Consider the following 14,439-nt stretch of genomic DNA (forward strand, 5'->3'; position numbering starts at 1 on the left):
GCATAAACAACATTACAGATGAAGCAAAATTTTCAACGTTTTCTATAAATGGAAAGAGGTTTGTTAGAAACCATTAGTGAACAATCGGCATCATAAGACCAAGGAACACAGAGTAAAAAAATAAAGTTGTGACTGAGGGGTGTACATCGTTACAGCATGTCAGCAATCCTCAACTCCAACGCTCCTGGCGAGAAAAACTTTACTCCCCAACAAAATATTCATATATATATGGAAAAAAAGAAATCAACTTAGGAACTAATTTTCTGTACTTCATTCCAAGTAGGTATTGAAACTGTCAAGCTTTGAAGTTGTTTTTTTTCTCCACAGTTTTTATGTGTAGATGGAGTGATGGAGCTCACACACACATGCACACACGCAGCACTTGAGGGTCTCTCAACAGCAGCTTTCGCCTCTCGCTGTCACTCATTTCCTTTGCTTTAGGAGTTTCTCTTCCCTCATGGACTCTAGAGTAGCTAAAAGAACCTGTGGTTTGTGTTGCACTCCATATCTCCGCCATGCGATCGTCTGCGGGGGGACCCGGACTGTTATCCCAGCAGAGAACAACACATCATTTTCTCTTGTCAAGCCTTCTCTCAGGGCTCATCACAGAGAGCAGGCACTCAGGATCCATGATATTATAAGTCTCCCAGGGCAAGCTGTTCATTTGGTTTTCCCTAGGACATTACACTGTTTCACGGTTCCTCTGTGTGAGGCTGAAACAAGTGGGGGAGAAAATATATATATATGAGAGACTGCTGTTAATCTGTTTCTGTGGTGAGATTTGTTTCTTGAAAATAAGGTGATTCGGTATCCACCATCTTTACAGATGATCTGTTTAAAGGGAATGGAGCCTTTTCCCCCTGAGTTCCTCCGTTACTTGCATATAATGATTTTACACTTCTGCTTATGGGATGCTCTTGCTTTCAGGTATGTGCTGCAACCACTGAGATCAATAAAAACCCTTAAGGACTACCTCCCGACCCCTTGATACAAGTATTTGCACCTCAGTGGATGGAGGGCAGGTTGCATGCAAACAGTTTCTTCACAAACAGATAGCCTTTGTTTTTCCCCTCCTGCACACACACAGTCCAATTTGAGGCACTGAGAGCAAACAAAAAAGGAAAGAGGGCCTCGCTGTATTTTCAAAAGTTGTACAAAATTCAATCCCCACTCTTATTCTCAGAGCCTGAGGCTTATTTCCCTCACTGGTGAAGGCACTTGTTTGAGGATCGCCCTCACCGCCGGCGCCTGCTTCTCTGTCCTTGGTCTGCCCTTCAGAGATGCTCCGGCAGATCTTCACTCTGGAATTCTTTCAAATCAAAACTTTTTTTTTTCTCAAGAAAAAGTCATTATTTGAAAACTACATTTTATATTCACTCAGATTACCTTTGATATTGACATTTGTTTTATTGGGGTGGTGCGAGGCGTAGCGGTACAACGGGGGCCACCCGTACAGATGCTGTCTTTTCTTGACAAAGATGTCCGAAGTACAATTCCAAACATTTTGAACTTATGCACTATTTCCTACTTGTTTCTCAGCCCATCCCTGTCTGAAATACACTAAATAACGGCAAATATTCTGAAAAAAATGTATAAAAAACAACTAGCTTAATTACCTGAAACATTTAACTACTTCCAGAGTAAAACAAGCCAACGTAGGACCTCTAGGAGTACAGGAATCACATAGTCTGGAATGGTGGAAGGATCAATAGCTTCACTCTGACATCTGATAATAAAAAAATGACATCACTATCTGGTCTACTATAGTTATTGGATCAGATGGGTCCCGTTTCTGCTACTTGTGCAAAAATAATGATTGGCCGGTTTCCCTAAACAGAAAGCATATTTGCTTGTTTCTTCATTATTGCAGAATATATTACCATTGACAGGGGAGATTAATAACTGTTCATAAGATGGCTCACACAAAAGGCACCACTCCTATGCCAACAAGCAGATATGATGGCTATCTTTTGAGAAATTCCACTGCCTAACCAGGCATCAAAACTCCTTCTGCTGCCTTTGGAAAGAAAGTACAGACTCAGAAGGACAAATGATGTCCTTATTCAGATTTTACATGCTTAAAGAAAAATGCTGACCATTTGGAAGGAAGAGAAGTGGGAAGGGGCCGAGGGATATGCAATCTTACAAATGATTTTCATTCATATTCAGCAATTTCAGAGCAAATGGGTGTTAGACTGGAGGGTTTTTATATTAGATTTTAGCATAGCTTCTCATCAGCTTCCCCAGAGAAATCCCCAACGGACTCCGGAATCAGGCAAAGTAATCCAAATCCTTGCATCATTTTTCATCACTTTTCACTTAAAGCAGACATCCAGCGCTGATATATATATATATATATATATATTTCTTTTCAGCCATGCATGTGAGATAATAAACAGCCCAATGAAGATTCTCCCATCAGCATGCAGATTCCTCCACATTACTAATTATCATTCCGAGAGAAACTTCCAAACTGCAGACGCAGGATTTAGCGATCTGCTCTAATAGAGCTGACCACTTTCTCAAGGTGTTGAAGCAGAAGCCAAGTAAACATTTTCTATGTGTTGACAGGCCAGATAATATGAGTTCCTAATTCCTCAAAATGTGGGCTGACTCACACACGCTATAAACATCGAGCGGCAGAAGGAAGGAGAAGAGCTGCCAGTGATTGATCGCCGAGCTGCAGAGCTGAGCTGTGGAAATGAGGCCCGAGAAAGCTCGGATTTGTGAATATGCCAATAACTCATCTCCAACGAAATAAACATCAGTTGCATTTACGGCGAACCAGAAGTTCTCCACAAAGGAAAACGCGTTCATTTGCAGCTACAACTGCTGTACATTGAACAAGACAATCATGTTGTAAAATCACACTTCTCAAACATGTAATTGAGGTGCCAGTTTGATCGATCTGCCGCTTTTCCACACAATCATCATAATTCACTGGGAGGATATGACTGATCCATTAACGATTAATAACAGGTCGCACTCTGAAGGCTGACGAAGGCTTGACAGCTGAAGAACGTTGCAATAACGGAGACCTCCAGGGTTGTAGCATTTATTCATTTTCAACATATAGTCCCAAAGTAGGTTTTCCAGTATTTTTGTTGAGTTCTACAATGCATACAATGCAGATCCCAGTCGATAGCTGGATTGGCCCTCACATCTTTTGACGCCACTAAATCACACCAGAACTGATTGGCCATTTCACAGCAGCAAGGGAGAAGTGAAAATCAAATTCAGATTTAGTTTGCTTCCTGCTACGAGGTTATCATTTTAATAAACAAATAGATAAACACATAAATATGATTAAAACATAATGGCTCTCTGACAAATCACACACATGGAGCGATGATTCCGGGGGCGGCAATACATGCTAATACTGTCATATCCTGGGGGCGTTTGGGTTGTTTTGGTTTGCATTTTTACTTCCTTGTTCATCTGTGATGAGCCTTAGTTTTGGTTTGAATGTTAATCATTCCCTTAGTTTTTCATTAAACATTTCATCAACTACTTCCCACTTTGACCAGTCTGCATTTGAAGTCCAACCAGTACTATAAATCATAACAAATACATGTTCATTGTATTTGCTCTTCATAAATGCTAGATGTTAGCAGAGTGCTAATAGGGTCATGACAAAGTTTTTCACATCATTTCTTCTTGAATCCCTTCCACTGTGGCTAAAATAAAACTTGTTTTGCAATAAAGAGCTGGCCAATTCCTCTTTAATGATGTAAAAGACTGATAGCCAGTCATCCAGTATTTAGTCACAGCTGTTGCTATCAAGGATGGCTCAACTAATTATTAGGGTGAAGGGGAAATTACTTTTTCCAAGGGGCAAAGTTGCTTAGAATTCCCTTAACAGCTGTGATTGTATATATATTTTTAAATTGCTTTTTGTATTTACTCAGCTTATCTTTGTTATAAATCCATACTTGGATATAATAAATTATTACAAGCTTTCGTTGCTTACCAGATGAGAATACAACAAAGCAAAAACATAACTGAGACAAACTGAGAGTACTTTTATCTCCATTTTACTGAAACATCTAAACACCGACCGAATGAAAGGCTCCGAGTGAAATTCCTTGCATTTAAATAACATTCAATGAGCAATTCCTCCCTGGTATACAAGCTTGTTGCCATTTCTTGCATTATCTCTCATTAGTAAGTCACGATATTATAAGCATGTCATAAATAAAAAGCTTTGTTCTTTATTTTTTTTTCTTATTTCTCCTCTCGCGGTGAGCTAATTGATTACAGTTGTTTCTCTTGCAGTAAGTACAGGAATGAGTTGGCATTCAGTGAAGCAACTCGGTGCCTGCTCGGTATCAGAGGTTGCTGTGTGGCTCAGAGAAACCTTTTTTCACGCAAGAACAGTTTCGTTTATGCCTGGGTAGAGCCTTGACACTACTGTAGAACAGGATACTGCAGTGTTGGTGGCAAAATGTGTTTTTCTGTTTGCTTACCTTGCTGTGCCATGGCACTCTTGCACAATAAAAAGCTGTTTTTACTAAGCTTAAGTATATGCTTTAAAAAATAATAATTCTGCTATATGGTATTTCTAAAGATTGTATGTTTAAAGTTTTGAAACATGTAAAAAAAGAGAGAAAAACACAAGTTTCCTCAAAGCAATGCCAGATTTTTGTTGTATGAAATAGTTTAGTTAACTATTTATGTGTTGACTTGTTCATATGTTATGAATCATTCCGAAAAGAAGCCAAGCAGCATTCAGCAGACGACCGATTTTAAATGGTGTGTCCAGACTCTCCACCTGTGATCTCTTTCACTCATATGTTTATGTATTTCAGTCGAAACGCAATTAATACATGTCGTAGACATTATTGCTGCTTTAAAAGTCCTTATATCGTCTTATTTATGCAGCAGTAATTTAATAATGGCTGTGTTTTATGTTTCATATAAAATCAGGCAGTTTGTGTGTCATCATTCTGGGTACGAGACTCTTATCAAAAACAAAACACTGTATTTTACAGCTATATACGTAAAAAATATCATTAGTGCAAAAATGGAAAAAAAAAATTAAAAAATTGCTTAAAAACAGACAGAAACAGTTCTGCATAGCTAATATGCAGCCAGCTTGCTTGCATTCCTGAGAGTGAATCACAACAAAGTGGAAATAAATTGTGTTTGACATGAGAGAAGAAAGTTCTGAGCCATAACGCCTCGGAGGAGATGAACATCTGCATTTGATCCATTTCATTTCTCTTTTAAAAGTATCCTCCGCGTCCCTGCGGGGCCGAGAACAAAACTCGTCGAGTGCTATTTGTTGATGTGTTCCTTTCAAACCTCGGTAGCTCATATGCACATATTTGAACTGACAACCCTGTGAGGATGAAGAGCGTTCAACGGTACAGTTTGGCGAGAGTTCCGAGCTTCGATTAATGCAACGGTGCAATACGGGCGTCTGCATCGCCGAGGACATACAGTACGTCTGACTGAGGCCCGGTTTAGTTGCATGGCTTTGTTACTGTATCTCCTTCACTCCCACACAGCGTTGCTGCATAAAGCCGATAGTCCTCTGAGTCAGAGTTGATGTAAACAACAAGACAGCTTCATGTCCAGCCAGAGCCGAGCAGGATAATGGATATCAACCCGGCGACATGCAATTTGCATAGACGGCGCAAGGGGATTAGCGTGTGATCTGTTGCGTCTCTGCAAGTGGCGCTGCTGTAATTCACGGGGAACTGAAATCCCCTTCGGATTCATTTTTTTTTCTTTTTTTTTTTATGTGATTCCAAGCTGCAAATCCCGATCAGACAGCTATCCCGATAGGAGGAAACAAACATCCCAGGTTTGTATTTAAATATCTGCGCTCGCTCGCAACTTTTATCAACGACAGACAGACAACGGTATGTCAAGCAAGCATCATGTGGTATTATCCACTCCTTCCTTCGATATATGTTAAAGCACTGTCAACACACAGACAACAGTTGTTGTTGTTTTTTTTCCTTTTTCTATTATATTTTACTTTATTTTATTTAAATTCAGAGTTGGTGCCTTGTGACAGGCCTGCAGGGAAATCATTTTTTTTGTGATGTCTATCTTCTCGGGTGTATTTTTAAAGGTACGGGGCGAAGCTGCCATCATACCAGCTCTCATTGCGCTTGCTGAAGGGGAATTCCCAATGGCACCTTGTCGAGCGGCCATGTCAACAGTTTGTTTGCATAGCGAATGGCTCCGGGCTTTATGCTGTCGAGCTCAGAGAATAAGCAGCTCATCCCTACCCAAGAATCATCATGGAATTTGAATGTCAACCACAAAATATTCACTGGGACTGACAATAGCACACTATGCTGTGCAATAGTATTCCCCATTCCTTGAGCTTCTTATACGTTTTGTCATGTTCCGATCAGAAATTTCAAAGATTTGTGCAAGGATTTTATGCGATAGGTCAGCACTAAGTAGCACATAATTATACACAGGAAGTAAAGCTATACATGGCTTTGCAAATGTTCTACAAAAGAAAAAAGACAACAGTCTGGAAAGTAGGCATGCACTATTTATCTTCACTCTGATACCACAAAATTCACTTGTAAAATGTAGTAATCTTTGTGTGTAATTCAATCTCATTCAAAATCAAGCTGTTCTGTCAAGATGTTAAAGAACACCAAAGAGAAGTTAATTGACAAAGTTATTTTTAATACAATTTGAATTTTTTTTATTTATACCAAAGGGACAATAAGTGTCTTTATTAATTTAATCTAAGCACAATGGATGGATGGTGGCGTTGTGGCCAGGAGGAATCTCACGTAGCAGTCAGTGTTGCAATTAATTTGAAGAGGCCTCTGACTAAAGACAATGTTGCTGTCTGACGTCCTCAAGGTTGGCATAAATGCTAGCAGCTCAATATAGAACAGAATAGAATAAAATAGAAACAGCCTACATCGTCCTGCAAGGAGAAATTCAAATAGATATGTAGATTTACACAAAAAAGTTCTGAAAGTGTTAAAAACAATATCTAACAAATAAATAATAACTAATAATATCCCGTACATGATTACAACAGAAAATACTGTTCAGTTATTTGAAACAGGCATGTGCAACCGAGTTGGATCGTTTTCTCAAAGATGGTTAAAATGTGCGTGCATGCTGAACTTTCAAAAAGACAGACTACTTACAATACAGTATATAAGTGCAGAAAAACTCATGTGCAATAACAGTGGAAATTTTATTTTGAAAAGAATGAGCATAAGCAGAGCAGGTGATTGAACAAACGCCAGCTTATACCGTAAACACTTGTTGAGTTTGTTGGGAGCAGTGATGGTTTGTGTCTGGGTACCAAAGACATTATTCCATGGTCACATGTCCTGGGTGACATCATCAGTTGTTGGCAAGCATTGCAATTTCACTCCTTTTGCTTTTGTCGTTCACTTCACACCTCGGTCTGCCTGTGAGCCTTGGCCGTTGTGATCGATTGAGGACATGGTTTGAACTTCATCCTTCTCTCTCTCTCCTCTTTGGTCCGACTCTGCACCATGAAGACTCCTTTTCAAATTCTCTGGGATTTGGGGTCATAGTTCAGGTATTACTTGAGCTTTTGAGATACTAATCACCTGCTCCTGGTTGTAAAAAAAAAAAAAAGCCTTGTTGCCATGGTTATGCCTCACAGAAACTGTGTAAAAGTAAAAAAGTTAGAGCAAAAATACTTCATGCTGCATAGCATTCAAAAGGGAGTAATTATCCAAAAAAGCAATGCCTCAACTAAAAATTCAAATGTGAACAAAGGTCTACAAAATGAACAAATCAGAATTAGCATAACAGAACTTCTCCTACAAACTGCTGTCATGAGCGGTGCATGAGCCGGATACATTTTTAGAAACTCACTACAACAGTCTCCACCCTTCCCCCACTAGTATCAGCAGTCTCTCTGGGTATTTCTTCTCTGTAAATAGTTCAGGCACCATCAGATTAGATGGAGACATTTTTTATGTCCATCCTTATTCAAAAATGACTCTGACCAACTTCCTTGGTTCCCACAGCATAATGCTGCTACACCATGTGGATTGTGTCCATGCATCATTTTTGGATTTCGGCCCAGCAAATTACATTTGATCTCAAACTGAGTAGAGCACCTGCTTCCACTTCTGATAGGCAAGGCAAGTTTATCTTTAGAGCAAATTTTCAGCAACAAGGAATTCAAAGTGCATTACTTTGCGGGGATATATTAGTTATATTAGTTATATCGTCTATTGCTTCATTTCAACCCCCCCCCCCCCCCCCCCCCCCACACACACACATACTGTATATATATAGATATATCTATAGATATATATATATAATATTGTATGTATAATATTAAGTTGAAATAGGAAATTGGGATTGAATGGACATTTCTCGTCCTATTAAAAACTTTGTTGTAAGCTTCTGTAACTGGAAAGAAATTGCTGCTCAGTTTATTCACGTATATTATTGGCCTTGCACTCAACTGAAAAAGGTGGCAAGAGAGATGAAAAGCAACCTATCAAGCTCTTACTTTATTGTTGTGGCTGATGAGGTCAGACAGTGCAAAATCCTCAACATAAAAGTAATTTCTGTCCTTTATTGTGATAATAAACTATTTTTCATTACTATTTAGCCTTGGGCATGAAGGCTAAAACTCGGAGAGGATTTGAAAAAGAAGATGACTGCAAATTGTAGAATTAGATTTGAGGTCTCGTGACAAACGTATTTCAGTTGGCGTTCGGATTTTCTTGCTAACATTTTGGAGATATGAACTAGAACAATAATGCATTTTCTACACGAGCTTCTGGTTGTATTACAAGTTTTATTACTTTAGCAGAAAAGGTTCATATTTAACCCACAACAAATGTAGTATTCACAGATTATCTGTCTCATGTTATGCTGTCCCAACATAGTGACAGTTTCGAAAAAATTCAGAAAAAAAAAAATTCTTTATAGAGGTCGTATACTGCAGCTTTAATGTCAGTCCCGTACAACATTTGCATGTGGAGCTGAAAAGTTGTTTGCGAACTACAGGGGATAGCTTAAAAAGTTGGCTGAGTTACAACCGTTCAGTCAGGAAAAATGTGCCAAAATTCCAGCAGACTTTTGTGAAAAGGTTGCAGCACTTTCTCACAAAACTTCTGACATAAAAACTTTTAATATAACTGAACCTGTCATTTGTTAAATGAAAGATTTTTTTTTTTCTGTCGGCCCGGTTGCATTTAAATTCTTGTAGAATATTCTGTTTTGTGTCTTAATTTTAGCTCAAACACTCTTTTCTTCAAATGAGTATTTTTGTCAGTACTCAGCAGCATTCTGCGAGTGATTAAAGTACCTGGGGTGGTTTTTTTGTTTGTTTTTTCCCTCTAGGACACAAGCCAGTGGAAAACTGCATCTAGGTAGGTCATACAACTTTATGGATTTTATTTGACTGCTTTAAGATTCATCAATCTGACATGAGGCTTCAAGCAAAACTAGTTCTTGACCTGACATCTAAAGATATCAATGACGAAAATGAAACTTGTTTCTCATAGGAGCCTGGTAGGATCCTATGAGATTTGACAAATTTGTTGGCTTCCACAAATTGTACCACATCCAAATGATAGATGACAAGCAATCCCTTTTGTCCCTTTTCTTTTTTTAGCAACTTGATGTAAATATGCTCTTTATTAAGTTACACCTATTACATAGTTTCTTCATTTACTTCCTCCACTCCAGGGAGTGTGCTTGTGCTGTACGGCTGGTCCTCTGGGCTGAAAGCTGCCTTTTCTCTGGGGACAAATTCCAGCATATCCCGTCTCAAAACTCTACTTGCAGTGGCCCTCTGGGATGTGAGCCTGTGAGGGGCCCCATCTGTGAGAAGAAACACTTGGTTTTTCTTTTGCTTGACTGCATCTATGCATGAGAAAGAAAAATGACAACCCGAATCTTACGCTATTCTCCAAGCACACATCTATTTTTTATTTTTTTGTGATCATAACGGAATATTCAACGTCAGTCTCGGTCAATTTTCCACTCTCACCCTACGCAGGACATGTTCCCGTTAAAGTTTAAATGTGAAAGACAGCTATATTTATGCATATTTTAAACAAGATGGAACATCATGGTGGGGTTTTTTGGCTTATGCATTTAGTTCTTAGGGTTGTTCTGGGCCTGCTTCGTGTTCCAGGAACTGAGTTGAACCCTGGAGTGGACGCTGCCCCCTTCACTTCGGTGGGGATGTCCAGATGAATAAAAAGTGCTGAAAGACAGAAGTTAATTTATATTTTGAGAAATATGGTTTGTCGACATGCAGTAAAGAATTTGACAGTGTTCTTTTCAAATAAATGAAAAGAAAACAAATAACATTTGCTCCTTGTAAAATATTTTTTCTTTCTTTGTTTACCCTGCTGAACCCTTTTTTTTGTAACAAATTCCATTTTCACTCTGTTATATTTACACTTGTGTGCACACGCGCACATTGCAGCTCAATATTCTGTCACCTTTTTAGATCTAACTTAGGTTTTCAAACTTCCAAACCCTAAACCAGCTTGCAAAACTTTCACTTGAAAGTACCTTTTATAAGTCGTCTCTTTCAGAACTCTCACAAACTTGTCCCTTATTTATTTATTTCTTTCTCTATTTTCCTGTTCTGCGCTAAACAGGTGTTGCTCCGTGTGTTTTTCAAGAGTTTCTCAGCTGAAAACAGCTGCCTGCTGCGGCTGAAAACAGCTCAGTGAAAGCAGTTGTGTGCACTAAAACAGAAAAGCAGGCTTTTAAACAAAAGCAATAAGTGGGAAAAGAAGCTATAAAGCTTCACCGAGAGGCATGGGGAAACTGCAGGGTTCGGCGATGATTCTCTAGGACTTGATTTGTCTCGGCAGCCTCTGTTGTGGACTTATTTTATCTCCACAAACTGATTTTTCGGATCCTTTATACAATTGCTAATAAAAAAGATCAGAGTATCGTCAATGAAATTTTTACATTGCTCTTTATTTATGTGTTTGCTTTCTCTTTTAAATGCCGCCAACATCAGTGCAATTAATCAATGCATCCCCTCCAAGCCCCCCCTCCTCGCTTGCTTACTGGTGCTCAGCGCTCCTCTCCGCAGTTCAGTTGCCCGAAATATCCCAAGATAATTTGATGGGAGAATTTATTTCGTTTACACATCATACCACAGCAGCTGTAATTAATTGTTTTGCTGCTCGGTGTACAATAGTTCACTGACTCCTTTGTGTGACTTTCGGGGGCCGCTGCTGTTCCGTGATGTGCGGGTGCCATGCCGAAATTCTGAACAGATGTTGCTGTCATCTGACATGACCACACAGATCACTCCTGGAAAAAAAGAATCCCTGGAATTAACAAACAGAACGCCTGTTGCAATGCACCGCAACTCTTTCTGACAGCAGGTCTCGTTAGTGAAATGTTTGTGCTCTTGTTGTGTTAAGGCAGACATGTAAGGAGAGACGATATTTGTTTTCCATCTAATGTGACCTTAAGATCTTTGAAATCTTCTCAGACAGAAAGAAGCAAACTTTTTATACAATTTAAACTTTTTCACATTGTTTTTGCATTGCAGTCTCTAAAACGTAAATGTATCTTGTGATTTTTCTATTTATTTTTTTTTGTGACAGGCCATTACAAAATTTATTTTTATTTGCCATCTTCTACATTGATTACCTCAACTAAAGTACAAACCATCTTCAGAAGCTTTTTGGGCGCAGCAGTGACTCACGATGTAGGAGTTCGTCTTGCAACTAGCGAGTTGCCAGTTCAAAAACCCCACTGCACACGTCTCTGTCACTCTGTCGTTGTCTCCTTGGGCAAGACACTTAACCCTCCATGCCTGTAGGTGGTGTTTTCACCTGAAATGGTGGTCAGAGGATCCAGCGGCGCCAATTGAATCGTGGCCTGGCTTCTGACCAAGAATTACCTCCTCATCAAATATTCAAATCCCAGAGATCCTTGCAGTTTACCTAAATATTTTCTTCAGGTGTGTTTAAATAGAGATCTAAAAGTCTCCCAGGTAACATTTTTCTTCCAACTCACAATCATGCACTGCTTTGTGTTTGATCTATCATGTAAAGTCTCAAAACAAGTTTATGGCGGCAACCTGAAAAACATTGTTAAATCGTTCAAGAGATGTGAACACTTTTTATAACTTAACCTCTCAGTGTTACCATACACTTCCATCATGTTTGACATAATAGGTATGAAAGTTATCCAAAAAATCCATTTGGAGCTAAGTGTAATTGGAAACAGGTGGAAGCTTCACCTTGACTGCAGTGTTCAGGCAGTTTTAGCACATTGTATATATAACTTCTGTATTGAATACACTTGGAATGTCCTTCATACTTCACAGCCCTATTTGAAGCTCCTTTTCTGAACAGCTTGCTTGTTCGTGGATTGGCAGTGCTTCGCAGCAGAAACACATCTCCTTGTTGCAGGTAAACACACCCCAAGACCGTCGCTTTTCTTTGTGGGATTTGTTGAGTTATGAGCGCTGCGCTGTTCCGTTCATTGTCTCACTTTTCTCTGTTACGTTGAAATACTTATTCTTGTGTGTGTCCTCAGGTCATAAAAGACGTTTTGTGTAGTAAAAAAACTTTTTCTCGCCTCTAATGTGACATACAGTATATTGTACAATTCACATAACCAAAGTGTTAAGCGTTCACTTCTTCCTATTCCTTTTAAAACAGAAAAGCAGCAGTAAACAAATTATCTTGTTCTTGGTTATGTATGCACGCGTTTTTCCTCCGACTTACTGTTTGCTTGTTTTATTTTTTAAATCTATTTGAAATAAATAAATACAAAAATACAAATACTTCAGTATTTTTCACATCCTAACAGGCTCTGTTTAACCACATTTTTGCTTCAATTTCAGTATTCAGTGTTCTTCGGCGCTCATGTTCCAACAATTATACACAATTTCACCTGAAATAACAGGCTGTATAATTTTAAACAGATTATAAACATTTGCACAATTCCAAATACAACTTGTGCTAGGTTAGATTGTGGCCTTGATTGTAAATAGACAGATAGGGTCCGACTGACAGGTAGCTCACAAAAGAACCCCGCTGAAGAATAAGCTATATATTAACAGAGACTTTAGCAAACAAAAGTAAAACAAGAAATATGTAGAAAGCTCTAGTGATTGCAGACGGCGCTGTCTCAAATCACTGTTTTTTTGCGTTGTTTGCTTTGCTACGGAGTTGAGCGTAATTTGAGAAGTTTTCCATGTGTACAAAAAGCTAGCATCCTGCTGTGTCTCTGGCTGTGCTTCGTGGCTCATCACTGCATTGTGCGGTTTGTCTGAACTCAGGCATCTTAAGAAGCAAAGTTTCAGCGCTCTTTGGCAGACACATAAAGTGACTTTGTCACTACTGTCGCCGAGCCGCGGATTCAGTGCTCACTGAAGCAAGTTTGACAAAAAAAAGGGAGTGGAGGTCAAGGGAAAGGCGAGCCGTTGTGGGAATGGAGCTTAATATAAGGTCTGTTGAAAACTTATTATGAGAGAAGTGACACAAATTAGTAAGAGGGCCATCTCATCTGTGCGCTCCATTGTAGGCATAGTTCACAACAGGGTTTTGGTCCCCTGCCATTATGGACTGTCATCGGTGCAGGGATGACAAGAAGAGACGCTGCTAATTAGCCCTTGTCATCCAGATGACATTCTAATCACGTGTGTCTGGTAATTACTTCACTTTTACAATCTCCCTACTTATCTTAGGTTGACATGATAACACTTGTCACTAAAATGAACCTTTTAGATCTATGTTGAGCTCGCTGGATAATGCCGGAAAAGAGGTGGGGAGACGGGAACGCATGGAACTCCACTTAAATAAAATCAAGTGCAAAAATGATGGAATTTTATTAGAACACAGAGTCCATGTGTGTGTGAATCCAGCTGCCTTGTAAAGGCCTCAAATTGTTTTGTTTTCTTAAAAACTCTTGTGAGCAAACACAAACATGAAGATGAAGGAACGCAGCAGAAAGGTCCCGGATAAGATTGTGGAGAAGTTTAAAGCAAGGTTATGTTAGGAATAACACCACAAATTTCAACATTGTTGAAGAGCATCAGGAAGACACTCTAACAGGACAATTAGCCTAACCATATAGACAGAGCAACAATGCGATGTTTGAGGTCAACATGTATTCATGAGACAATAAACTAGTCAACATCCATACCTAAATCTAAATTAGAAATAGTAGCAAAACATTATGTGCAAAGCTTGTGGAGATATATCCCAAAAGACTTACAACCATATATCCAGTGAAAGGTTCTATGAGATATTAACCCAGGGGGGATAAATACAATCATACACCAAATCTTCAGATTTTTATTCGTATATCATTTTCTTACCAGAAGGACGTTGGGTTGGTCAGTAAACAAGTTAGATAAACTTAATTAATAAATTGAACATGGCAAAATGTGGAGCGGTTCAGTTATTATGAATACCTCTGCCTTAGAGGAAGAATTTTGGGGGGGGGGGCTAAAGG

The sequence above is a fragment of the Xiphophorus maculatus genome, chromosome 14 (assembly GCF_002775205.1).
Source record: "Xiphophorus maculatus strain JP 163 A chromosome 14, X_maculatus-5.0-male, whole genome shotgun sequence".
Classification (NCBI taxonomy): Eukaryota; Metazoa; Chordata; class Actinopteri; order Cyprinodontiformes; family Poeciliidae; genus Xiphophorus; species Xiphophorus maculatus.